The following is a 27,666-nucleotide window of genomic DNA, read 5'->3' as shown; positions in this document are numbered from 1 at the left end:
GTGATGCTGTATCCTCTCCTCTCTTCCTGGAGGCTGACAGGTAACTCCTTGGCTTGTCCCTTCTGAGACATTTCCCCTCCGCTTGTGGATGATATTTCAATGCCTCCAAGAATAAGGTATCTCAACCTCATTCTGCCCCCTCTTGATTCTCTTGCCACCTCTCAAAGTTGAGGGCTCTCTCTGGATGCCTATAAGGGGCTGTGATGACATCAGCTTCATCCCGCCTCATGTCTGTGGAGCCCCATGGGAGCCACACGGTGTGCTCCTGGGGCAATAAATGTCCATCTGCTCAGCTCTGGCACCTGGCACCTCAGAGTAGCCTGGTGACCTCACATCCTGGGGCAACCCCCAGAACTCAGCTATAAAGCAAGGGAGAGAACTGATGGGGGCCCCAAACAGAAGGAAGTTGAGAGGACAGCCCAAGCGAACATTCCCACCAGGTATGTGAAATGGATCTTACACCAGGAATGACGCCAATGACCGGAGAAAAGGGGTTAAACCTCCTTTTGGCTCTCAGAGGCCTGGGAAGGCATTCCCAAGCATTTCTTACGGATGTAGTGTGCTAGGCATTCTCTTAAAGCCTCGAGGAGAGCACAGCAGTGAACAAAATGGCAACATCCCTGCTTTCTACAAACTCACAGTCTTCTGGGAGAAACCAGACTCAGAAACAGTAACAGCATAGTGTGATCAGTATTGAATTTGCCACATATGTGACAACAGCAAGGACATAGAGGACATGGCTGTTGGTGCTGTTGGAGGTATCAGGGGGGTGAGTGAGCCCTCATAGAAGAGGGGACAGTCTCACTGGGTGCTCAGCAATGAGTAGGGGTTGGCTAAAAGGATAAGTGAGATTCAGTCCTAAGGAACAGCATGTGCAAAAAAGGACAGCAGTCTGAAAGAACCTGCAGTGTTGGGGGGACTACTAAGCACCTGCTGGGCAGGAAAAGAGGTGGTGGGAAAGGAAGTTAGAAGGATGATTTATAGCCAGACATGAGAGCCCTTTGGCTGTATATATACGGAGAAGTTTGTACTTTATTTCATAGGCACAGTGGTGCTCCTGATGGTGATTGAGCAGGGGAGTGACAAGCAGTTTTGTATTTCAGAAGGATAACGCTGCTCCCAGGGTGGAGAGTGAAGCAGAGGGGCCTGAACTCAGTGCAGAAGGAGCATTGACAGGCTCTGGCTTCATCTAGGCAGGTCGGAATGGGATTTCCATGTCTTGAGAAAATTGTTTCTTATAAGCATCTTCGCCTTCTTCTTCGGTTAGGCAGCACATATCATCCGCAATGTTTTGACCCCCAGAATGTGCTTCCAGTGTAGTTTGGAACTGAATTCCTTGCGTTCTAAATCATAACCAAGGAATTAGTTGGTACTGTGAGGGGTAGGCAAGTCTCCATCCACAGCTACCTTCAGGGCCCCCCAAACCTTATTTCCGACAGCAGATCTGGCAAGCCCTGACCCAAATAGCAGGTGAAGGCACCAGGTTGACCATGAGTACTTTCCACATTTTATTTATCTCTGGGCACCTCCACATGGCCTTCATAGATCTTGTCCAAGGATTGAAAACCCTTTGGGCCAGTGGCAGGCCAGGATAATGTGCTGCGGTGTACGTTGTCAGGCCAAGCTTTATGCCACCTTCATGAGCATCAGCTGCCGAGACTATCACATCCCCTTCTGTACAGGCATAAGTGACCTGACACATGATCTCTCTGTTGCTTATGCAAACTCATCCTGTATTTGGGTGTATTGTACATTTTTGGGGGGGTCCTGGATTACCAAATGTTTCTCGGTGTAGGAATCAGTTTTACCCTCTCATCGTCTTCTCCTTTTTTTTTTTCCTTTTTTCTTTTCTTTTTTTCTTTTGAGGGCCATACCCGTGGCATATGGAAGTTCCCAGGCTAGGGTCAAATTGGAGCTACAGCCACTGGCCTATGCCACAGCCACAGCAATGCCAGATCTGAGCTGCATCTGTGACCTATGCCACAGCCTGTGGCAACACTGGATCCTTAACCCCCTGAGTGAGACCAGGGATCAAACCCACATCCTCATGGATACTAGTCGGGTTCTTAACCCGCTGAGCCACAACGAAAACTACCCCCTCTCATCTTCTTCTAAATGTCACTTGGTGTCTCTTGAAGTAGGTCTTATTCTTTACAACTTTGACAAACCCCACCCTTCGAAATAGATACCCCTGTCCGCAGCTTGCCGCAGACCGGCACCCTCCAAAACCACTTTGAATAAATACACAGACACCACAAGAAGCCAGATGACTACTGGCCAATGCAGCCAGACATTTCTCTTAGCCCACCTCAGATCCTATAGAACAGAGTACTATGCCACAGCCTAGGACATTCCAGAGCAGCTGCTCCTCACAGACCTTGGACTGATGCTGGGCAAACCAGTGAAATTTAGAATCACCTGGGGCACATGTTTAAATGGCAGTTCCTGGGCTACACTCCTAAGATGCTGATTCAGGATATCTGGAGCAGGACCTAGGAATCTGCCTTTCAGACCAGAGTCCCCGATGATTCAAAATAAGATCGAAAATGTGCAAAGAGCAGAGGATATGAAGCCTGAGCAACAAGAGAAGATATCAGTAGACCCTCGTTAAAAACATGGGGTGGAGAGGGGATCCTGAAAGTTTAACACTCCCTTATCTTAGATGAATCTTCCTTCCTCCCAGGTGCACGCTTGCTTCTTGCGGAAAAGGGACTTTGTGTGGTTGTTTCACACTCCTTCAAGATTAAGGTGATATACACGCATCTGCTCTATTAAAAACACCAAGCAAACGAGGAAGCTCTAGGTCAGCCCTGGCTTAGAATTCAGGTCATTCTCAGCCCCTGAGAGGAGACCAGACACCTTCATATGAACAGTAAACTCTCTGGAGACTCTTAGCTCCACCCAGTAATTTTCAGCGTTTGGGACAGGCATGATCCACTGTCTCATATTTCCCGAATCCTACAGGCCCAAAAAAGTTTCTTAACTCCCCTGGCATTAACGTGGTTTTGCTAGGCTTAAACTTGTCAGGAAATATGAGTTGAGCTAGAGAAGAAATGCTGCTCAGAATATACAAAAACAGGATCTCCTCCGTCCTACATCCTAAATGAGGCTGTTGACAAGGAACAAGGTAGCTCTTTGAGGTTGCATTTATGCAACAGGAGAAAGGGAACTACTTAATAAATCCCAGAGGGGGCTTTCATTCAGCTTTCTCGGTCCCCCCAGTTTGATTCCATTCATCCCATGATGCGCTTCTACATTGACATTCGCCATCCAGCATGAACTCTTTTGCTTTCACTTTAATCTGCATCTGTTCATTAGCCAGATACTCAGATCTCCAAATCAGAGGGTGAGTTAACGTCATGGATTCCTTTAGGAATATGACACTGAAGGGGAATCTGTAGACCAGCTCTTCATAACAATTTGAGGGGCTCCCACACCCACCTGAAAAGCCCACAAAAGCAGTGGACCCTCTTCCCGGAAAAATACGCCTATAGCCAACATTTTGCATACGATTGTGTAGACCCTTCAGCTTAAGAATCCCCAGCTCATACCAAAGAAAAGTAATCCCAGTGAGACAGAAGAGGTTAGGGTAGGAAGAGGAGGAGGCGCAGAATAATGAAGGCTAGGTCTCAGGTGAGCAGCCCCTGTGTTAGTTGAAGTGACGTAACACTCGCTGCTGTAACAAACAGCTCTCCAAACTGAAGTGTCTTGACACATAATGGTCCCTTGCGGGTGTTCCTGGTCAGCGACTGAGTGACTTTCCCATAGCGGATGAGTGACTCAGGGACTTAGGCTTCTTCCACCTTGCAGCTCTCCCATTCCTCAGAGCCACAGTCCTGTGCAAACAGCCAACAGGAGGAGAAGCACCATGGATAAAATACATTTGTTTCTTCAAAATCCCAGACTGGAAGTGCTGCCTCTCATGTTCAGTCATATTTCACTGACGAGAACTGGTGATAGGATCACATCGGAATGGAAACAGAACTGGAGAATGTATCCGCTATCTGGGTAGCCACTTCCTAGCAGCAGTTCCACACTGTGGAAAGGGGAGCATGAACTTTTGGTGGGCAGAAAGCTCTATCTCTTCCTAACTATTGCATACAAGTTAAATCAGGTTAAAGTAAATGGCAAGGATGGCTTGAGAGGGAAAAGCCACCAAAAGACCTTATGAAACCCCAGGCATATATACAGTAGGGCAGCTGTGGCTCCACCTTGTTGGTAGCAAGTAAGTGAGATTGCAGATAAATTGTCTTCCAGTCTCAGAACTTTCTAGAACCAGACAGTCGAGCCCCTCCTTTTCTCTAGCTCTATCTTTCCTTCCTCCTACTTCTAACAAAAGTGCTAGTTCCAGGAGAAACTTCCCATTTGTAATGGATGCTTTGTACCCATCCATCCGAACCAGTATTTGATTGGTTAATTGAAAAAAAAGAATTAAAACAGGGAATCATTGAAAAAAATGGTATATACAAACATAAGTATTTTAACTTCAAACATGTAAATATACATTCATTCACTAAGCTTTTGATGAATAGCCAAGTCATTTTCTTTGAATATAAATCTGATGGTGGAAGTTACAAGCTTTCCTTCTCTTGTGAGCTGTAGCTAAAATTCACTGCCCATGATTTCTAGTTTTGGAAGTGGAACAAGAATATAAGACATTTGTGTAGCAAGCTCAGTGCATAATCCTCCCAATTTTTAAATGATTTTTTTAAAAAATCTTTTATAATTGTTTGACACATACATAATTTAACAGCATTTTTGTCTATTTTTTATAATTTTTATTTTTATTATAGTTTAAAAAATTTTTTTTATTATACTTGATCTTTATTTCTTTTTCTTTTAAGGGCTGCGCCCGTGGCATATAGAGGTTCCCAGGCTAGGGGTCTAATTGGAGTTGTAGCCACTGGCCTACGTCACAGCCACAGTAACGTGGGATCCAAGCCGAGTCTGTGACCTACACCACAGCTCATGGCAATGATGGATCCTTAACCCATTGAGCAAGGCCAGGGACTGAACCCGAAACCTCATGGTTCCTAGTCGGATTCATTTCTGCTGTGCCACGATGGGAGCTCCTGATCTTTATTTTTTAAATTGAGGTATAGTTGATATACAATGTTGTGTTAGTTTCTAGCATAGCACAGTGATTGAGTTTTATATATATACTCTTTCATATTCTTTTCCATTATGATTTATTACAGGATATTGAATATACTGTTGTATATAGTAGAGCCTTGTTGTTTATGTTATGTATGGTAGTTTGTATCTGTTAGTCCCAAACTCCTAATTTATCCCTCCCTATCCTCTTTCCCCTTTGGTAACCATAAATTTGTTTTCTATGTCTGTGCCTCTGTTTGGTAAATAAGTTCATTTGTGCTGTATTTTAGATTCCACATATAAGTGATATCATACGCTATTTGTCTTTGTCTGACTTACTTCACTTAGTATGCTCATCTCTAGTTGCAACCATACTGCTGCAAATGGCATTATTTCATTCCTTTAATGGCTGAGTAGTATTCCATTGTCTATGTACCTCTCTCTCTCTCTCTATATATATACACACACACACACACACACACACACACACACACACACACACACACACATCTTCTTTATTCATTCATCTGCCCAGTGGGCATTTAGTTTGCTTCCATGTCTCGGTTATTGTAAAGAGTGCTGCTATGAATATTGGGGTGTGTGTATCTTTTTGAATTAGTGTTCTCTCCAGATACATACCCGGGAGTGGGATTGCTGGACCGTATAGTAGTTCCGTATTTGAAGCAACCTCCATAGTGTTCTCCATAGTGGTTGCACCAATTTATATTCACACCAGCTGTGTAGGAGGCTTCCTTTTTTGCCACACCCTCTCCAGCATTTATTGTTTGTAGACTTTTTGATGGTGATCATTCCTTTTTTTTGGTAAGATTTTTATTTTTTCTATTATAGTTGATTTACAATGTTCTGTCAATTTCTACTGTACAGCAAAGTGACCCAGTCACACACACACACACACACACACACACACACACACACACACAGTCTTTCTCACATTATCTTCCAATCATGTTCTAATGATGGTCATTCTGACCAGTGTGAGGTGATACCTCATTGTAGTTTTGATTTACTTTTCTCAAATAATTAATGGTGTTGAGCATCTTTTCATGTGCCTTTTGGCCATCTGTGTATCTTCTCTGGAGCAATGTCTATTTAGATAATCTATTCTTTTTCTTTTTTTTTTTTCCTAGGGCCGCACATGTGGCATTCAGAAGTTCCCAGGCTAGGGATCAAATCAGAGCTGCAGCTGCTGGCCTACACCACAGCCAGAGCAACACAGGATCAGAGCCACGTCTGTGACCTATACCACAGCCCACAGCAATGCCAGATCCTTAACCCACTGAGCAAGGCCAGGGATCGAATCCACATCCTCATGGATACTAGTCGGGTTCATAACCCGCTGAGCCACACAGCAGGAACTCCCTAGGTCCTGTTAAAAAAAAAAAAAAAAACAGCTTTATTGAGGTAAAATTGATAGTCAATAAATTGGACGTGTTTAAAGTATGTGCAGATGGTGTTGATACATTTTAACATATGTCCACACCGGTGAAACCATCATTACAATCAAGATAATGAACATCTTTTATATCTGTCACCTCCCAAAAGTTTCCTTGTGACCCTTTGCAGTCTCTCCCTCCTGAGAGAGCTGAGGCAACGCCAGTGATCTACACAACCACATTTCCGTCACTGTAGATGAGAATAATGTTTCTTTTCTTGTCTTTTTTTGGCCGCACCTGCAGCATGTGGAAGTTCACGGGCCAGGGACTGAATCCCAGCCACAGATGGGGCACTGCCAGGCCAGGGATCAAACCTGCACCTCCACAGCAATCTGGGCTGCTGCAGTCAGATTCTTAACCCACTGTGCCATAGCAGGAACGCCTCCTCTGTCCGTTTTTAGGTTGGGTTATTTATTTCTTTGTTATTGAGTTAGTTGTATGAGCCGTTTCTGTATTTTGGAAATTAATCCCTTGCTGGTCACATTGTTTGCAAATATTTTCTCCCAATTCATAGGTTGTCTTTTTGTTTTGTTTGTGGTTTCCTTTAATGCACCAAAGCTTATAAGTTTGAGTAAGTCCCATTTGTTTATTTTTGCTTTTCTTTCTATTGCCTTGGGAGACTGACCTAAGAAAACATTGCTGCCATTTACGTCCTAGAATCCAACATCTTTTTTAGTTACCTGCTACTATTATATCTTTCCAAAATTGTCAACTTCGTCCCCATAGAAACAACTCCTTTTTGTATTCATATTTCATTAGTTCACATGTTGTATAAATTACTTACTTTTAAAAACAAGTACAAGTGGAACGGTTGTCATAGACGGGTTTAGAAACAAACACAGTAGACTCCAGCAGTAAGTGTAGAACCCAGTCATTGGGAGCAGCATTGTATGCTGTGTACGAGTGTGGCTCTGAGCCTTCAGTGACAACAGACCTCAGTCTCTGTGTCTAGCAGAGGGCATAGGACACCTTGACTTATTTCCTGTGGTCATCAGCCCCCAAGATGGCCCACAGTGAGCCTTGCCTTTTGGTACTGGCACTCTTTCGTAGTTTCCTCTCGCAGTGAATTCATGGCTGGTCTGCGTGACCAGCAGAGTGTGGCAGAAGTGTTGGTTGTGTGACTACTGAGGGTAGGTCACAAAGGGTGTTGGGACTTCTGCCTTGATGTCTTAGATCCCTCTCTTTGGGAGGAGAGGTAATCATGCCAGGAAGACGTTCAGGCAACCCTGTAGAGAGACCCACATGGAAAGGATCTGAAGTCTCCCACCAGCAGTTGGCCCCAATTTGCCGCCTCTGAAGTCAAACCGACAGCACCCCTGGCCTGAACCTAGCCAGAACACAGATTGGGACTTGAAGCTGCGTGCTGGAACTCGAACCCAGACTGGGACCCGTTCACCCAGCCTAAAGCCAGACTGGAACTTCAACCCGCGGTTTTCAGTTAGAATCCCTCACTTTGTGTCTGGACAGGTTCAGGTTCTTCCTGCCTCCGCGGAGAAGGAATTCCGCGAGAGACAAACGGAGAGGCAAGAAAAAGCTTTATGAAGATAGGACGCTTGTGAGAGATGCAGGTGGGCAGGCATGGAAGCTCTGCCCCAAGGATCCGGTGGGCTAGTTTTATCATCCAAGGGGAGTGGAGGTTGGAAAGGCCTGCCTCTTCCTTTCCGGGAGTAGTAGCTCCTCCTTAGTAGGTAAGGTGTGTATTCTAGTCAGCTGAAGGGCGGTCCTCAAACTCCTGCCCTCAGTCAGTCTGAATCTGAATGCAGGCCTCATCCCACCCCTCACCCAATGACCCGAGGCAATTCTCACGCCTCCACTAACTAGTCAAGCAAGGCTGCCTTTTTCTGATGGTTTTCTTGAACTTACCGTGGTCTCCCAACATCACCCAGGTTTCCCTCTTTATTTATGATCCCCTTTTGGAACTTCTACGACCACCTGTGCCTGCTCCGTCCCTATCGGAATGGATGAGCAATGGGATCCTGCTGTGTAGCACTGGGAACTCTGTCTAGTCACTTAGGATAGAACACGTAATGTGAGAAAAAAGAACGTATACATGTAAGTGTAACTGAGTCACCATGCTGTACAGTAGAAAAAATATATATATAAATAAATGATAAAAAAAAAAGAAGCAGATTGGCCAGCTCCAGTCAAACCTGTGGATAACTTCAGCCTCAGCCACCATCTAACTGTACTCTTATGAGAGATCTCAAGCCAGAACCACCTGGCCAAGCTGCTCTTGAATTCCTGATCCACAGAGGTTTTGGAAGATAATGAATGTTCATTGTTTTAAGCCAGCAGCTTTTAGCATGATTTGTTACACAGCAGTAGACAACGGATACATTTGGCAAAATGATTATGTGTGTGTCATTCAGAGAAGTTCTGCAGTAACCGGCTGTCCATTGTGCTGGAAACTGTCCTATGTGCTTTTGCTTTGAGGAGGCGCGGCCACAGACCATATGTGAGGTGGCTGATCAGGGATAAGGTTGTGATCGTGAAGGAGGGTGTCTGAGGATAAATCTGGAAGTCGCGGCCTTCTTGTCACCAGACAGACCCAAGTGAGCAAGGTTAGGCTTGATTTGGGGCGTGGTGAGATGACCAAAGCCTCGTTTTTCAAAGTGTCGTCTGAGGACCAGCAGCATTAGCATCACCTGGGAGCCTGCTGGAAGCGTAGCAGCTCATGCCCCGCATCAGACATTGTGAATCAGAATCTGCATCTTTAACAAGATCCTGAGGGGAGACATGTGCCCTTTAAAGTCCGAGGAGCACTTTCTAAAGGATTGTGGGGTGACGTGGAAATTGAAGAGAATACCAGCTGGAGGGATTGCTTCTAGAAAGGATTTTCTTTTTCTGGAAGGACGGGCCCTACCTAAGAGGGACACTAGAAGCAGTTCTTGAACTAGAGGCAATTGGATTTCCAGCATCCAAGATGAACTCCAGTTTTCACCGTGCTGTTGATCTCTTCTCTGATCCTCATCTTCACTTTCATCCTGTCTTGGATGTCTGCAGTCCCTGTCCCAGGAGCCCAAACCCTGAGTTTCATCATCTTCTTTCTTCCTTGCCTTGCCTTGCTCTTGTTTGCTTTAATAAGGCAATTCATCAAAACTCAGTGATGTTTTCATGCTACTTGAGGGTGTAGATATGGCTCCAGGGAGAAAAAAAAATACATTTTTTCTGATTGTGGTATACCTAGGACACATGGCTTCCCAAGGGGGTGAGAAGGCAGACTGCTGCCTCCTGTTATTTACATCCTGAGACTCTCTGTGGGGTGGGTGTGAGACGAGCTCCCGCGAGCTGGAAGGCAGAATTTTTAAAGAGCCAACAGGAGGCTGGAGAAGTCATTAATTATGTTATCACAAAAAATATTTGGTGCTTTTCCTCAACATTGCAGCTCCATTGCTGCTGGTAATGCCCTTTTATTTGTCCGGGGCGGGCGGGGGGGGGGGGTGCTCCCATTAGATTAGATTAAGTGTCTCATGTAAAGCACAATAACAGATTTGGCCCCGTGTTTTAGCTGCTGGCTGTGGTTGACTGATACCCAAGCTTTTGACTCCCTGCTGCGTATCTAAGCGGTACAAGCTGCAGTTGATGCATTTAATCTACATAAAAAAAAAACAACAACACAAATTGCACGTTAGCCTTTTTGAGTCCAGTAAGCAGGGTCCCTCCCGCCCCAACACGTACACAGACCGAACACCGCTCTCCCTCCCCCCACCCACCCCTGCTCTACTGGACAATTTGAGGCGCTCTTGTGTTGCAAAAAATTTTTTTTTCTGAGTCAGGTAAAAAGAAAAGTCTTTTGCATTTTAATTGCCCTCGATCTGCTCATTGAATGACCCCTGTAATTTATATATTGTTCATAGTTAGTTCTTTCTGAAGTCCTGCTGTGCAGCTGATAACAGTTCACAGGCGCCCACCTTGGGCTCTGTGGGTAGTGGCTTGGCTTTTCTGTCCTTTCTGAATTTGCAAAATTCTCGCGCCCTCCCACGGATTTAGGCTGCTCGGCTGAGGTCAGTCGCTATCTGCTTTTGCAGGTGTGGTGCAAAGGCCACTCAGGGCGCCCGAGCCCTTTCCTTTGTTTACATTTCAAGACTGCCCTTTCCTAGCCTACTGCCTCCATGGTTTGCAGGCCTGCAGGCTGTTTGTGACGCAGTTTCCTCCGCTCCCGCCCTGGATCCTGCAGTGAATTGGCTTAAGCTAGAGCTGTGAAAAGAACAGCAAACACAGGTATCACGATCTCCTCACCAGCTAACTGGAGAGGCAGCGAGATCCAGGACATTCAATAACTCTGAAAGGCATAGCAAATATGGAACACGGAGATGGCTTTTGGTGGGGTGCATTAGATGGTTAGCTTTTGAGAAGCAGAGCCATGCTATTTTTTTTTTTTTTATGATTTGGAAAATATTCTAAGCATTTAAGGCAAATCTATGGGAAATCAAAGTTCCGTTTTTATAAAGTATGTTTAATCATCGTATTTGCTCTACAGTCACCTTAAAGCTGTATTCCACAAATTCTCCAGAAGGATAAATGATAGGGTTGAGTTGGAGTATTTTGGCCCATCTCAGGTTTTGCTTTAGTGGTTTTCCTCTCAAAAACTTTGGGGGGTAGGACCCTTGTCATTCAAAGTGCAGTCCAGGGTATGGCAGCATGACCATCAGCGGTGAGGTTTTTAGATGTGCACAGTCTCAGAATCTGCACTCTAACGAGATCCATGGGTAGCTTGCCCACCACGGTTAGAGAAGCCCCGAATTAGACAATTGGGTTTGGGCCCTGGCTGCACATTCAGATCATCCAGAAACCTTTAAGTAAATACCAATGCGAGGCCCACCAACCCCAGAGATTCTGAACTTACTGGTCTAAGATAGAACTGGGCACTGAGAGTTTTTACAACCTACTCACATGATCTAACATGCAGCCAAGGGTGAGAATCACAAGACAATGCACTGTCTTAGAGAAGGTTTCAAAACAGTTTTGAGGAGTTCCCGTCGTGGCGCAGTGGTTGACGAATCCGACTAGGAACCATGAGGTTGCGGGTTCGGTCCCTGCCCTTGCTCAGTGGGTTAAGGATCCGGCGTTGCCGTGAGCTGTGGTGTGGGTTGCAGATGCGGCTCGGATCCCTCGTTGCTGTGGCTCTGGCGTAGGCCGGAGACTACAGCTCCGATTCGACCCCTAGCCCAGGAACCTCCATATGCCGCGGGTGCGGTCCTAGAAATAGCAAAAAGACAAAAAACAAAAAAACAAACCAAAAAAAAAAAAAAACAGTTTTGAGCCTAAATCAGTGCCCCATAGACATTTCCAAAATCTCCCCACCCAGGTTCTCTGGGAACCAGCAGGTACTTTCAAAAAGTACAATTTAACTTGAAAAATATTTCTTCAGTGCCTCTTATGGCTCCATCTTGCCACACCCCACGGGTCCACTCAGAAAAGCTAGAAGGTAAGATCCACTTGTGAATGAGACAGAATTTTCTGTAGAGTCATCTGCGCCATGATACTGGGAGGTCACCTTGTGTGTCTGATGATGGCTGCAAGAAGGGACTCCAAGAAGGTGGATTCTCAGACAGCTCTGAAACATGTTCCTTTGTAGAAGTTGTAGGACACACCATTCCGGGTTCCTGAGAATGAGTTTCAGAGAATCCCACGCACACGGGCATGCACAATTTAGTATGTTGATGTCTTTTCTAGCATATGGTTAGCAAATTTTCTGATTTTTTTTTTTTTTTTTTGGAAGAGAGGCAAGCGGCTCTTTGGAAATGATTTTGAAATGGAATCAGAAGACCTGGGTTCAAGTTCTTATTTCACCACAAAGCAGTCTGTTGTAATACCTGAGATTTATATTAAAATCCCTCACCGATTATAGAGTGACATTGTGTGCCTCAAATTTAGGTTAAGCAATAACCCAGATGTGACTCAAGCATGTACACCCCAGGGCTGGTCTGCGGGCATTCTAAGCAGAGGGCCACCCTTCAGAGTCTGCTACTATATCCATTTCTGCTGTTGAGATCACCCATGTTTTGCTCATAAGCATATCAAATATCTCAAAGAGGTTTTATTGGTGAAATGACCGACTTATTAATTAGCGTGATGAATGACCTCTCATTGGTGAAATCACATGAATTCAAGATATGTGGACCTGCCCACATATTTTAGCAGTGTTCCCTACTCTTTCACGAACCATGTAGAAGAGCCTCGTGACATCTAGTGACACCTTAGGGATGGCCCCCAAGAACTAAACCCTAAGTGGGCTCTTACCCAGCCATTCATTGGTTTAGGAGAATTTCTTATTCCCTGATGCTGGCTATAATGATAACATAATCTAGCCATGCTATGTTGCGGTTGTTGTGTCTGGTTTTTAGTGAACCTCTCATGTAAGGTGATAGAATATGGTTTGATAATTGCTTTCTTTATAACCTAGTCTTGAAGCTGCAGTGGAGGAGCTAACTTTCATTCACTCAGACCTTTTTTGCACGTATCATTAGCTACCAAAAATATTCTAATAGTTGAGAGTGAACAAATAGACATGAGTCAGCTGCAACCCAGTTGTGTGACCTTGTGTTTCACATCTACTTGCAGTACATCTCTGGGGCTCAGTCATTTTATTTAAAAAACCAAGAGGATCATCTTAAAGATTTTTTTCTGGCTTAAGACTCTAAATTTAAAAAAAATTCTAACATGAGGAGAAGACAAACAGACCAAGATCTTCTAGGCTGCTGTAGATCTTGCTTTGGAGTCCCCTGTGTTCCCCTGTTGGGCCCCCTCAATTGCAGCCCACACTGTGTGACTCTCTTCAATAATCCCAAGCCCCTGGGATACTTAGCTTGCCATTCTCTCTGTATGGTCCCAATTAAGTCTGTGGACTGTAAATATGGAATTCTGACAAGACTCTGAATGCTGCTAAGTTAATAGAAAATTCTGGCGAAAAGCAGAGTGGAGGAGATGATACTTTACAATTGTCTCACTTAGCAGGCTCCTTTTATTCTGAAAAACATTGGCCATGGGGTTGTTTCAAGTTAACATTTTCCTTCAAGGGAACCTAGCAGTGGCACTCATCCCCCAGTGTGTCTTAAATGAAGCATCAAGTCCAGTGACCTCAAGGCAGGCCCCAGCAATTCTTGCTTGGTGCTTTGTGGGGTCAGTGAAGCTCTTGCAAGAAGCAGACCCCAAGTGGTGAGGCTCAGTTGCTTGCTTGTTCTAGCTGAGGAGGAAGAGCATCTTTAATTGACCCTTTGTAGATGGTGGTTCTTATTTCATCCTCCTAAACAGCCTTGGTATCTTTCTGTTGTGGCGTCCCAAGGATTCCTGGCATCGAGCCTTTTATAGTCCCTAATGAAGCCATTGTACTATTTTCAGTCAAGATCTATGGCATGAAACAAAGAAGGGACTTGACAGAGCTGTTTCTAGCACAGTTATTGAAAATAATCTCAACCTATCGGGGCCAAAAATAACTGAGACCAAGACAAAGATCGAGCTCTTGCTGCAAGCTTGTGCAATAGCAGCTCCAGTGAAAAAAATGCTGGGCAGCAAACCAACAGAGACGGTTCATCTCAAAGATTTTCCTCAGAAAAATTCTGTAGGGCATCTGGCCCCCAGTTCTGAAGTTTTCCTGTTTTGTGCTAAATGTTTGCTGAGTTTCAGCTTTTGGCTATATGTTTTTGGTTTTCTAAAATAACTTACCTTTATCTTAAAAGACAGTGTAAAGTGAACGATCCATTGAGGGCTTCAAGCAGGTTGTGACTGCGTATTATTGTATCTGACTATATTTTAAATAATGGGAATATTAAAATGTGAGTATTAGAAGTCTTGGTTAAAATGTCCATGGAAGATTACCAGGAGCGGTTGATAAGGTATTCCTTTAAGGTGATTTGGATTTTTAAAATCTAGTAATTGGCTACTAAATAAGTTCATTTGTCAGCAGTCACTTAGTCCATTTCTTTTAAGGAATCTGAGTATAAAACCCCAGTGATCGTAATGTCTTCCCCAAATCAAATGCAATGCTCCTTGAACCCAGGTCAAGACTTTTTCTTAGATGAGATGTTCATTTAATGAATATCCGCTCTATGCCAATTACTGTGCTAGATTAGGAGTATATCCTCAAAGAAACGTAAGGAGGCACAAACACACATTTGACAACCACCAGCTACCACCCTGATTTGTAGATGCATGATCAAGCTTTGAGCCATGTGAAGTACTAATGACAACCACTCAGTACCCCAAGAGACCAGTAGAAATGAGATGCAGATGCAGTGGCCTAGAGCTTGGGAGGAGGAGGGGTTGGAAGGCTCAGGGGTTTAACTTCTTAATTCACACCATTCTCATCTCTTCCCCCTTGTTCTTCTATCTCTGAGGACATGGGTCTCTAGTCAGGAGTAAGTCAGTCGGTCATGCGTGTCATGGCTGTCATGGCTGTCCTTCACGATCATCTGTGAGAACTTAAAAAAATATGGATTCCCCACCCCCTGCCTAGATTTCAGAATCAGAACTACCAGAGTGGGGCTAGGGATTCCATATTTTGTAACATTCCCCTCGCAATTCTGACGCACATCCAGTGTTAAGACTTACTAGACGCAGAAGCAATGTATCCAGAACACTTTGTGCTAAAGGGCCAAGTGGGCTATGAAAGAAATAGAAAGCCACGTCCTTGCCAATGAATGATTTATCACGACCAGAGGGGAACTTTAAATACAGAAAGTAAGAGGGAAACAAGTAACAAAGAAGGAAGGGATTTGTGTGCTACATTTGCTGTTTCAGATGTAGGAAGTAGTATTCAAACTTTTATACAAGCAGACTCACCCCTGATGTTTGTAAGGCCTGGAGCCAGAGTACAAATGGAAGCCCAAATATATATCTAAGTACTTAAAAGTTATAAAGCTAATAAAGTGGTCTTCAAAACCTGTCCATCTTCCTGCCTTTGCAGGACCTGGAAGACCAGGTTTGAATTTAAAGTTATTAGACTTCTTAGAGTTCCACACTGAACCATAATGGCATGGGGAGAATAAGACTGGGTCACCAGCCCCAAGTCCACCCACACATATCTTCCTTCATAGACTTTATCTCCTGCTATAAGGAGCCTTGTGGACACAGGGACCAATGGACTGAAGTGTTCACCTAGATTTTGTTCACACCTCCATACAAATAGATACCTCTAGCATTTGGTATTCATACTGGCTACATAATCTGTCTGTGGGAAGAAAGACTCAGGGAAAAAAACCCATGCAGGTTCTGGAAGCTGGCTTGAGCCATCCGGTCAGAGAATTCCAAAGTTCCTGTCATGTAAACCATTGTCTAGAAAACTTTGACTTTGCTAGCTCCTCCTACATCCTGCAAGGGTTCTTTAATGGTCAAGGCCAGGTATAGGGCCCTCCTCGATGGGGTCAAAGGATAGCACTATGTATAGGCAGGATGGTGAATGAGTCCTACAAACTATAGGCTTGGCCCACAGAAACAGGAAAAACAGGGTGCCAACAATAGTCTAGAGAAGAATAAGTTTAAATCATTCCCCATCCTTTTTGTCCCAGATGTGGGTTCAAATTTAGACCTACCAGCCAGACTTTTCCCAAAGGTTTTAATCACTTAGGATTAGGTTCAGATGAAAAGTAGCAGTAGGATTAGGTTCAGCCAAAAAAAGGAAAAAACAAAAAAACAAAAAAACAAAAACCAAAACCCTACAGTAGCATTAACAAGACAGAAGTTTTTCTCTTTCACATAAACATATGCAATGAAGTCTACTGTAGCAACTTTAGACTCTCCAGGGTCACAGGCTCCTTTTATTTGGATGATCTGCCATTTCTAAGACATGGTTTAAAAATAGCTGCTCGAGCTCCAGCCATCACATCCATAATCCAGCCAGCTGAAAGGCGGAAGACAGAAAAGTATATCCAATTTAAAGATACTCTCCAGAATTTGTATAGTGCATGTCCACCTCTGTCTCACTGATCTGAATTTAGTTATATAGCCACAACTAGCTACAACTTGCATCTAGCTAAAAATGTAGGTTCTGTTCCCAAGGAAAGAAAGGAATTGGGTGACAAGTGGTCATATCTGCCAAGGGACTTTTGATTTCAAACAATAGAACCTGACTCTGGAAAATTTAAGCAAAGGGGCTATTGGGTGGTTCAGATATCTGATAGGCTGAATGGAACATCAGGCTCTGAAAATAGGCAATATCCAGAACACCACCATCAGCCCATCCCTCAGAGGTGCCCACACCACCAGATTCTAAATGCCACCACCAATGCTGTGTATAATTTCTCAAATGTCCCTGCAACTTGAAATCCTTCTGTCAGGAACTGTGCTGTCCAATACAGCAGCCACTATATGCAGGACAGTTGGACCATATTGGAAGTGCGGATGCAAGACATTTCCATTATTGAAACATGATGAAAGATAATATGAGAGAGCGTATATAGATGTATGACTGGGTCACTTTGCTACACAGCAGGGATTGACAGAACAATGTAAATCAACCGTCATAAAAATTTAAAAAAAGACATTTCCATCATTGCATGAACTTTAACTGAACAGTGCTGTTCTAGGCTCAGAGTCCTCAACCGTGGCATCAAATCTGACAAATTAGTTTATGTGCCCACCTCTCGGCCACCAGGAGTACCCCCACCGAGTTGCAATAGCACTTGCTCAAAATAGGAAGGGGGTTTGGATGCTGGGCAGCTAAAAAAGCAGGAAATATCCTTTGCACACTTACAGTGTGATCTTGGGCTAAATACTTCTCTAGCTTCAATTTTTACATTTGTACAATGGAAATAATGATAGCTGCCTTGTAGGGTTGTTATAAAGATAAAAAGATATGAAAATTACTAGGACCATTTGGATTAATAGAATCTTAGATATAATGCCTTGATTGGACAGCGGTTTGAACAACCAGCCGTAAAAGACAGTTGGGAGACAATTGTGGGAAATTTTAATATAGCATGAGTGTTAGATAAATTAGAGGATTATTGTTAATTTTGTTAGGTATGATAATAGCATTGTGATTATATAGGACGTGGTAAAGTTTTTTAAGGGTAAAATATTATGTCTCTAGTTCTAATACTAATTCCAAATACAAAATAGATGAAACAAATGTTAATTGTTAAATCTAGAGGATAGGTAAATGGGTGCTATTCTCCCTAGTCTCTGTTATTTTTGGCGTTTTTTTCATAATTTACTGAAGATTGGGAAAAAAGTCCCAGGTTCATTACAGGACTTTTATAAATGTGAATGTGTCTTCTCTCCATAGGCTTAGGGACCTCAAGTCTTCTCAAAACAGTTAGAATGCTTTCCATGCTTTTCCCACCCAGTCGGCCCCACTTTTCCCAAGGTTTCTCCTGCTTGAAGACTTGCTGCTTTCTGTGACAGCATCTTCTCTGTGTCTACAAGGACCTTTGAATCCAAGGAGTAGTTTGCCCAGGAATGGAAGGAGCCTTGCAAAGAGTCACTTGTTGACAGCCCTATACTGGATTCAGGGTTTTTCCCCTTGTGCCGTAGCAGGTTTTGAAAGAAAGAAAAGTCAGTACACCACTGACGGGCAGATTTGATCATCAGGCCATAGTTTGCCAATCCCTGTTCTACAGGGAAATTAAGACGTTTAATTTTTGACTTTGTGGGTTAAATATAGCTGGTAAAATTTCAAGAGTAATCACTAAAAGGATAAAAAAAAAAGAGCCTATAAAGTCTAAACAAGTAAAAGGAACAGTGAAATAAGGAAACAAACAGAGAATAAGCCACAGACAATCCAAAAAAATGGTGAGAAATGAGAAAGAAAGAGAACCACAGAAAAAGTGGGATAATTACAAAATTAAAAAGTAAGGTGGCTTACAATAAAATAAAAGGTGAAAAAAATAAGGTAGCAAACCAAGTCCAAATAATTACCATATCACCAAATATTCAAGTGAATTAAACTAGCCAATTAAAAACAAATTGTCAGATATAGGATTTTTATTTTTTATTTTTATTTATTTATTTATTTATTTATTTATTTGTCTTTTGAGGGCCGTGCCTGAGGCATATGGAAATTCCCAGGCTAGGGATCAACCTGGAGCTACAGCTGCCAGCCTATACCACAGCCACAGCAATGCCAGGTCTGAGCTGTGTCTGCAACCTATACCACAGCTCACGGCAACGCCAGATCCTTAACCCACTGAACAAGGCCAGAGATCGAACCTGCATCCTCATGGATGCTAGTCAGATTCATTTCCGCTGAGCTACGACGGGAACTCCAGATATAGGATTTTTAAAAAAATAAAGCTATATGTCCTTTATGAGAGCCACACTTGGGGCAAAAGAATACAGAAAGGCAGAAAGTAACAGGATAAAAAAGACATACCAGGAGTTCCTGTAGTGGCTCACTGGTAACCAGCCCGACTACTGGGCAACTACTAACTCCTAAGGCAATTACTAACCGAAGAAAGCTATGTTGGGGAAGCATTATCAAGGTTAGGAGGGGTCAGTAGCCCATTAGAAAGGATTCAAATCCTCAGAAGGACAAAACAATTCTAAACTTATATGCACCTGATCAAATGGCCTAAAATGCATAAATATTGGCAGGGGAAACAGCCTATTTGGAGACCCTTGCAGTAGGTGATGATTTCAGAAGCTTAATGAGATCGAGCTCTTAAGTAGCCAAGGTCACAAAATCATGTGCTCTCTATACTTAAAAGCAGAGCCACACCCCAAAATAGAGTAATGTTAAGACCACGTAACACCATGGAAAGGAGTGTGTGTGTGTGTGTGTGAATGTGTGTTAATTAATTAGAGAGATTCCCAAGGGATTGTGGGGGTGCTAGAAGATTCCTATTTACATAATAGCCCAGAGGCTGGCTGAAATCCATTATTAGATTCCCTGCACATGTGCCCTGGAAAAGCTGAGCAGAAGTCAGACCATATGGCCAGCACGAGAAGAAGGCTAGTGGGGTTGGTTCACAAAGGTAATACTCATCCTACACAAAGGAGATGCACCCCAGCCTCCTTTATTTCAGAAAATGGTGACTTAGCCAGTAAGTCTGATGTTAGGAACACTGGGAAGGATCTTGCAGGGGAAAAAAAACCCCACTCAAAACACAGTTCTGAGGTCATTAATCATCATCATCAATCATTCAGTTCAGGCTGCAGTGGTGTATATATAATGTTGAGAGTATCTGCTATTTGCTTTCAAAGATCAGCCACTCCCTTTATATCCTACGGGCAAGAAATCAGTGAAAAGAGCAGAAAACGTCCATCTCTTTATGTACATGACTCATCTCTGAAAGATTGAGTCCAGGACTGGAGGATCTGTGACTCTGAGCATGGCTGAGTCTCCTAAAATCTTGGGGGTAGGGAGGGAAACTCACTAAAATGATTGTTGTGAAAAATCAAGGGCGGGATGAGAGGTGGGTCTGAGGACTTGGAAAGCAGGATGCTTTAAACTTTTTGTTGTCATTGGAGCGGTGAGGTGTGCTAGTTCTCTTCCTTTGTCTCGCTCCGCCTCCCCAGCTCCCCCGCTACATGGATTCCCCGCCTCTCTCTGGCTTGTTCTGTGCCGGGGGAGGTCGAGCACTGTGGCTGGCTTCCCATAGAGGCTAAGCAGGAAGGCGGAGGGCAGGAGAAATCAGTGAGGATCTTTCCTCCCTGTCTCCTCTCTGCTTTGGCAGTGCATCACCTCAAGACTCTTGAACCTCCAAAGACTCTTTGGCTATAAACAGCCCTACTGTATTGATAATGGCTAGCATTTATTCAGTTCTTGCTATGTTCCAGTAGGTACTATGACTCAGCATAGTATATAGATGAACTTGTTGAATCTTTCCGACAGCCCCGTGAAGTAGGTACTCTATTTATGGATGGGTAACTGTGACGTGGAAAGGTGAACTCACTTGCTCAAGGTTAATCCGTCACTTGGTAGAGAGTTGGGATCTCAACCCAGGCTATTTGGCTCAAGGGTCTATGTTCTTAACCCCTAACAGAAATATACTGCAAGTCACATATGTAATTTAACTTTTCTACTAGCTGTATTAAAAAATGACATGAATAAATAAAATACATTATTATAGAGAGAAAAAAATGAAGTGAAATAAGTGAAATTAATTTTAGAAACATTTTATTGAACCCGATATATCTAAAATTATCATCTCAACATGTAATAATGTTTTAGTAAGTATTAAGATATTTTACTTTCTTTTTTTTGTGTGAAGTCTTCAAAATATGGTATGTATTTTATACTTGTAACATCTCATTTTGGATGCTAAATTTTCATTGGAAATACTTGATCTGTATTTAGATTTCATAAAATGTACAGCTGGAAAAGTAAGTTAACATATTCAAATTGTTCCAGACATATTTAAAAGTTTTCCAATAACTGAATTGAATAACAGTTTTATTCTTTATTTTTATTTTTAATAAGCCTTTTATTTTATTTATTTATTTTTTGTCTTTTTTTTTTTTTGCCATTTCTTGGGCCGCTCCTGCAGCATATGGAGGTTCCCAGGCTAGGGGTTGAATCAGAGCTGTAGCCACTGGCCTACGCCAGAGCCACAGCAACGCGGGATCCGAGCCGCGTCTGCAACCTACATCACAGCTCACGGCAACGCCGGATCCCCAACCCACTGAGCAAGGCCAGGAATTGAACCCGCAACCTCACGGTTCCTAGTTGGATTCGCTAACCACTGAGCCACAACGGGAACTCCAAGCCTTTTATTTTAGAATAATTTTATATTTACAGAAAAGTTGCAAAGATGGTAGAGGGGTTCCTATGTATAATTCACATGTTTCCCTGTTGTTAACATCTTACATTCCTGTGGACATTGTCACAACCCAGAATACTACACTGATACATTACTATTTACTAAACCCCAGCCTTTGTTTGGTTTTCACCAGTTCTCCCACTAACACCCTTATTCTGTTCGAGGATCCAATCCAGGACACCACATTGCATTTAATCATGTATCATTAGTCTCTTCTGGTCTGTGACAACTTCTCAGACTTTCCTTGTTTCTTGTGACTTTGTTTTGAAGATTGCTGGTCAGGTGTTTTGAAGAATTTCCCTCTATTGGGGTTTGGCTGATATTTTCCAAAAGGATTTGCTGAAGTGCCCCACAGAGGTGAAGTGCCATTTTCATCACATCATATCAAGGGTACATGCTCTCAATATGACTTATTACTGGTGATATAGATCTTGATCCCTTGACTGGGATAGTGTTTGCCACGTTTTTGCGCTCTAAGTTACTTTTGCTCTCCCTTTCTATACTCTATTCCTTGGAAGCAAGTTACTAAGTACAGCCTGTGCGTAAGGATGGTGGGGAAGGGGTGGAGATAAAGCTCCAAGTATCTGTTTTAAATTTAGATTTATTAATATGAAATAAAAATTAGTTCTTTAGTCACGCCACCCATATTTCAAGTGGCTAGTAGCTACCATATTGGATAGTACACTATACATGGCCACATTTCAATATTCAAGGCAACAGGCAGCTAGTGAGGAGATGAGGTGTTGAAGAGGGAGATGATGGGCCTGTGTTAACTGGAAGGAGGCGTGATGATGAGAGATGAAGGTGTCCTAAGCAGAATTATTGAAGGACAAGAGGTCAATGCCAAAAGAAGTTAGCTAAAAGCATCAATATAACATAGGGGCATGTGTGTGTGTGTGTGTGTGTAGAAAGGGGAGAGGGTAGAAATGAAGAGACGTTCCAGAGAATACACACCCTAACTGTGTGCTCAAGTTGAGCTCTGGATTTTGGTTAAAAAGTGAGCATTGGTTTGGACTCTGCAACCCTCAGAATTACATCTCCCACTGGGAGGTCCCTCCTCAATGGCTCCAACTCCCACCAGGCTTAAGTGCCGCTGTCTCCTTCCCTCATCCCTTCAGCCCTAGGGATGGCAACAGCTTCCCACTCTTGCTCATTCTAGAGTGCCATGCCATCTCCGTGTGTTGTTCCTTCAATTGAGTTTTCCTAATTAAATTATCTGGTATGGATTCTGTGTCCTACTTGGCCCCCGACTGTGGTGGAGAAGATGGTGAAGAAGAGAAAGTGGAGAGTGACATAGAGGGTCCACTGAAGTAGGTAAGAGTATTGCAAGGACTGTGCAGATGGAATTGGGGATTCATTAGGCTCTGAACCAACATGTTGTCAGTGAAATCATAGGAAAAAAATGACATTTTGGAGTAATGTTATATAGAGAAGCATGGAAGATGCCAGTGGTGTGGGTGAGCTAGAGAAGAGAGAGAGAGAAGGGTTAAAGGCTAAATTGAGGTTTCCATGCCAAGTGCATCAAGAAGTCAGCCAGACCACAAAAGCCAAAGACATGTGGCCCCTAGCCAAGCAGGCAGTATTACCCACAATGACGAAGACATCAAGAGGCCATACATGGTTTTGAAAAGAGTGTGGATATTGGATTCATACAAGTGTGGTCTGGGTTATACAACTGACTGGCTATTTATCCTTGGGATATTTAATTGACTTCTCTGTGTTTATTTTCTCATATGAAGAAGGAGGTAGAGTTGTAAGATTTAGATAAATAAGAGCCATTCATTCATAGCCTACAAATATTTCTTAAGCACCAGTCATGTACTAGCACCAGTCAGGCACTATTCTAGGCCCAGCAGTAAATGAGACAGATAAGTCCCTGCTCTCATGGAACATTCTAGTAAAGAGAACCAACAGTGAACACATTAACATTCTTAGGTCAGGTTCCCTAGAAACAGACTGCAGTGGAGATCTGCACGTGGAAAGTTAATTGTGGATGCTCTTAGAAACAACACTGGTAGGTGAGGGAAGGAAGAGAGACTGGGCAGACTGTCAGGGAGAAGTTGAGCTGTGATGCCTGAGTAACAGCGGCTTTAGCCACCGCCACAGAAGCTCTGGAACTGGGGTAGCCCTCCAGAGTTGCCCCAAGGCAAGTCAAGTGTGTCGACCTTTATAACCCCAATTTGACTAGACTGCGCCAGGGAAGAGGTGTGATCAAAGGCCAAGTGGTCCCTTCCAAGGACGGTTGGTTCTTGGAGGGACACTCAGCTGAGAACACTCAGCAACCATCACTCCCAACACCTGTAGGAATGAGAACCACGGTCCTGAACAGACCATCCAGGGGGTGCAACAAAGCATTGGTTACATAAATTAATGACTGAATATGATAATTTCCAGTAGCAATAAGTGCTATGAAGACAACAAAAACTGGGTAACATGATAGTTCAGGAAGTGGGGTGCTTTCATTAGATTAGGTAGCTAGAGAAAGCTGCGGCTCATCTATAGCTGCTCAATAAGAATTAGTTTTGGAGTTCCCTGCTGGCCTAGCAGTTAAGGATTCTGTACTGTCACTGCCCTGACTCAGGTTCAATCCCTGGCCCAGGAAGTCTGCATTTCACCTGCCTGCCTCAGGTGTGGCCCCCCAAAAAGGGAATTGGTTTCATTGATTTTCCTTTTCTTTTGTTGAGACATCTGGATGTCAGCCAATCATGAGAACTGTATGGTGCCATTTTTCTGAATGAGGCAGACTTCTAGGAGGTTGCAGAAAAGTAGAAGACACTACTTCTGCCTCCTTGGAGCTTGCATTATGGTTGAGGAAGAGAAGGGCTATAGAAAAACTAGCAAACACTACCAGGTGGTATAGCATTAGTGTCAGTGCATGGTACAGACAAGGTTAGGAGTGTCCAGATCCTTTAAGCCTAGGTGGAATTTCACAAGTGGAAAAGATTCAGGAGGACAGTTTTGGTCAAGAAGATTTACTGGAGCAAAAAACAGTTAGTTATCCGGCAGTGGGCATGGAGTGTTTGTTTGATTTGGGGATTGGGATCAGCAGAGCTAGGCTGTTGTCCTTTTCCTTGACCTGTGATGTTTTTCTAAAGCATGATCAGGTTTGTCCAAAGTTAGAATGTCCCTAAGACATAAGAGATATTGCATTGCTTTGGTGGATGGTGGCTGTGTAGGGTGGGAGTGACATAACGAGACCAGGCAGTTCCAGGAGTTTCTTAATAAGTTGTGAAAGAAGCCTGAGAGCTTGAGTCCAGACAACTATGAGAATGGAGGTCCCACCTATGGAGGTGGGACTTGTAGGGAAGTGGAATGTGGGATCAGATTCCTTGAGAGAGGTTTGGGAATGCAGTGTAGTTTTGGAATAATATTTGTAGAGCTAATGTCTTAAAGCCAGGAAGGAGGGTGAGAGCTCCAAGAGAAAACTTAGAGAACTGAGACTGGAGTGCTAGAAGGCTCTGAGAGGCACTTGGACAATGGATCCTGTATTACTGTAAGAGGGACAGTTTGGGATCCTTGAAAATATATGTTCTGAAGTGTTTTCAGAAGATATGGATAGTCAGCAAGACCCATGGGCATCAAGAAGAAAAGAGAAAGGTCAGCAGTTTTGGAGACTTGACCCTAATACAGTTTCTATCTTCTTGGTTTGACAGATTTTGTTGGCAGCAGGGGTCTGTGCATTCTAAGGGTTTGAACTTTGAAGAGGATGTCATTTTTGTTAACCTTTAACCAAGAAGGTGGTCAGGGAGGAGATAAATTATCTGCTCAAGGAGGAATAATGGTTGCATTCAAAGAGAGAACAGGAGGTTACTGAGGTGCTACTGCAAACAATCCTGTGACCCTTCCCTTCATTGGAGGATTGATGAAGAAAAGGTTCCCCCCACTTTTTCCCCAGGCACTAAAGGTGAAGTCACAGGAGTACTAAGGAAGGGATAATAGAACAACTTGAAAAATTAAGCAGGATATGGACCAACTAAATAAGGAGGCATTTATTCAAGACTTCTAAAGCAACTAAAGAAAATGTATGAACCACCTAATGAAAATATTGTTATGCAATTCATCATAGGAAACAGCTCTTTTGGTAACTGCTGCATTCCCCACTTTAGGAAGTTGTTTAGCAGGATCCAGGATGTTGGGATTTCATCTTCAAAGCCTACCTGTTACTGGTCAAGAGACAGTGACAGAAGGATTTGGATTAAAAAGAATAGAATTTTTGTCCCACAGTTTTGAAGCATAGTTAGCACAGTGGTTGAAGGTATTCAGTCAGTACCTGCTATAATAGGGTAGACACTTAGTGATCTGGGAGGCTAGTTTAGACTCCTCAAAAGATCACTAGACCCGGGGAGAGGAGAGGCTAGAGGACTGAGGAGAAATAGAATAAAAAAAAAGTATAAAAATGAGTGATGTTAGTAGTCTAGTTAATAGCACGGCAGCAACATTAGTTTCCTGGTTTTCATATCCCACCAGAGTCCGATTAGGTGTCACCATTGGAGGAAGCTGGGTAAAGGATACTCGGGACTTTATGTACTGTTGCTGCAACTTCCTGTGAGTCTATAAGTGTTTCAAATGAAATGTTTAAAAGAAATCCTTCCTTGAATATGGAGTGGAATATGACTCAGCCATAAAAAAGAAGGAAATAATGCCATTTTCAGCAACATGGGTGGACCTAGAAACTAACATACTAAGTGAAATTAGTCAGACAGTGAATGACAAACATCATGAGGTTACCTGTAAGTGGAATATATATAAAAAAGATACAAATGAACTTATTTGCAGAATAGAAACAGACTCACAGACTTTGAAAAACTTATAGTTACCAAAGGGGACAGGTGGGGGTGGGTGGGAGGGATGGATTGAGGGTTAAGGGTTGGCATATGCACACTGAGGTATATGGAATGATTGGCCAACAGGAACCTGCTGTATAGCACAGAGAACTCTACCCAGTATTCTGTGATAATCTATGTGGGAAAAGAATCAGAAAGAATGAATATGTGTATACGTATGACTCGGTCACTTTGTTGTACAGCAGGAATTATCACACAGCCTTGTAAATTAACTATACTTCAATAAAAAATTAGAAAAATAAATAAAAGAAGTCTTTCCTGGGCCAGGGGAAGGAGGAGAACACTTCTCATGAACTATAACTCTAATGAACTACATTCATTGTTTAGCTCTTTCAAGTCTTTAACATATGTCTTCTCACTCATGCCTCTCAACAACACTGTTAGGCAGCAAAGGTGTACTATTATCCCTATTTTACAGATGAAGAAATTGAGGCTCAGAGAGATAAAATAACCTATGATCACAGAGAGCAAATTGCAGAGGCAAGACTCAAATTCACGTCTTTGACTTCCAATTGCCATGATTCCTTGAGTCCAAACCCATGTAGCCTAGGTTGGGTCACAAAGAAACAGACCTTGAAACAAGGATTTTAGGGCAGGAAGCTTATTTGGGCGGTGATCTGAAGCTGCAGTAGTTAGCGGAGAGGCATGGCGGGAGGGAGTACATTATGGAACACATTGCCTCCATGGGCAATTGTGGCTCACTCCCGTTGGGAAACTCTGGGAGTTCTATCCAATCAAGGGGCAAGGAAGCTGGTGTAATTACCTCTCAACCCATCCAGTATGGAGTGATGGCTGCACTCATGAGGTCCTTCCTCTGTGGCCCCTCTGGATTATTCCATTCTCAGGCCAAGAGAAAACCTCAGGCAGAGAGTTGCAGATACTGCTTGACCTAGGACACTGTTGGCACATACTGGAGAGGTTAGTGCACGGGGGATGTGGACAGAGTCCCCACCAACAGAGGCTGTCCCTTTTTTCAGCATCCATGCCCTAAACTTGCTGCCATACAAACTATCTCCTCTCATCTTAGAATATTCTCTGACCACACACACATCCAGATAGGTTGAAACAAGGGAGGGAAGGGTGCCCTTAACTTGCTTGTTGGGCCCAGGAGTTAGCATCTAAGAGCAGCAAAGTGCATGGGGACTAGATGTGTGTATACCTGGGTCTTTGTATATCAATTGTTATGGTCCACCAACTTGTTCCAAAAGCAATTTGAGGATGAGGAAAAGATACAAATGTTGGTGTTCGCTGGGTCAGAAGTTAAGTCAAGAGTCAAAGGTTAGTTTGCATTTTCCACTATACCAGTATAAGCCCGGTCCATCTATTGGACTTACTTAAAAGGATCTAAAAAGGACCAAAAAGAGCAATTGGCTAGCGAACAGGGTTTCAGATGGTATTTCATTTAGTTCAGCAGATACTGTAGAGGAGGATAATGGGATTCTGGAGAAATGGGCTAGCCAGGTTGATCACAGGATGGAGGGGTAGCAGCAGTCAGCCGAGGTATTTCTCATGGTGATGCCACTCACTAAAGAATTGATTGGCTCATTCCTGATTCATATGGCATTTCTTTTCCAG

At 43.3% G+C, this 27,666-nt stretch overlaps 1 protein-coding gene and 1 pseudogene across 3 annotated transcripts in view; one reads left to right on the top strand and one right to left on the bottom strand.

Annotated features, from left to right (window-relative positions):
- RAI2 (retinoic acid induced 2) overlaps positions 1 to 27,666 on the top strand; it is a 378,829-nt gene that overhangs the window by 200,685 nt on the left and 150,478 nt on the right. The window lies entirely within an intron of this gene.
- Positions 1,190 to 27,666, bottom strand: part of LOC125117961 (60S ribosomal protein L5-like) — a 31,329-nt pseudogene continuing 4,852 nt past the window's right edge.

The sequence above is a fragment of the Phacochoerus africanus genome, chromosome X, assembly GCF_016906955.1.
Source record: "Phacochoerus africanus isolate WHEZ1 chromosome X, ROS_Pafr_v1, whole genome shotgun sequence".
NCBI classification, from domain to species: domain Eukaryota; kingdom Metazoa; phylum Chordata; class Mammalia; order Artiodactyla; family Suidae; genus Phacochoerus; species Phacochoerus africanus.
This window is presented reverse-complemented; position numbering and strand designations above follow the sequence as displayed.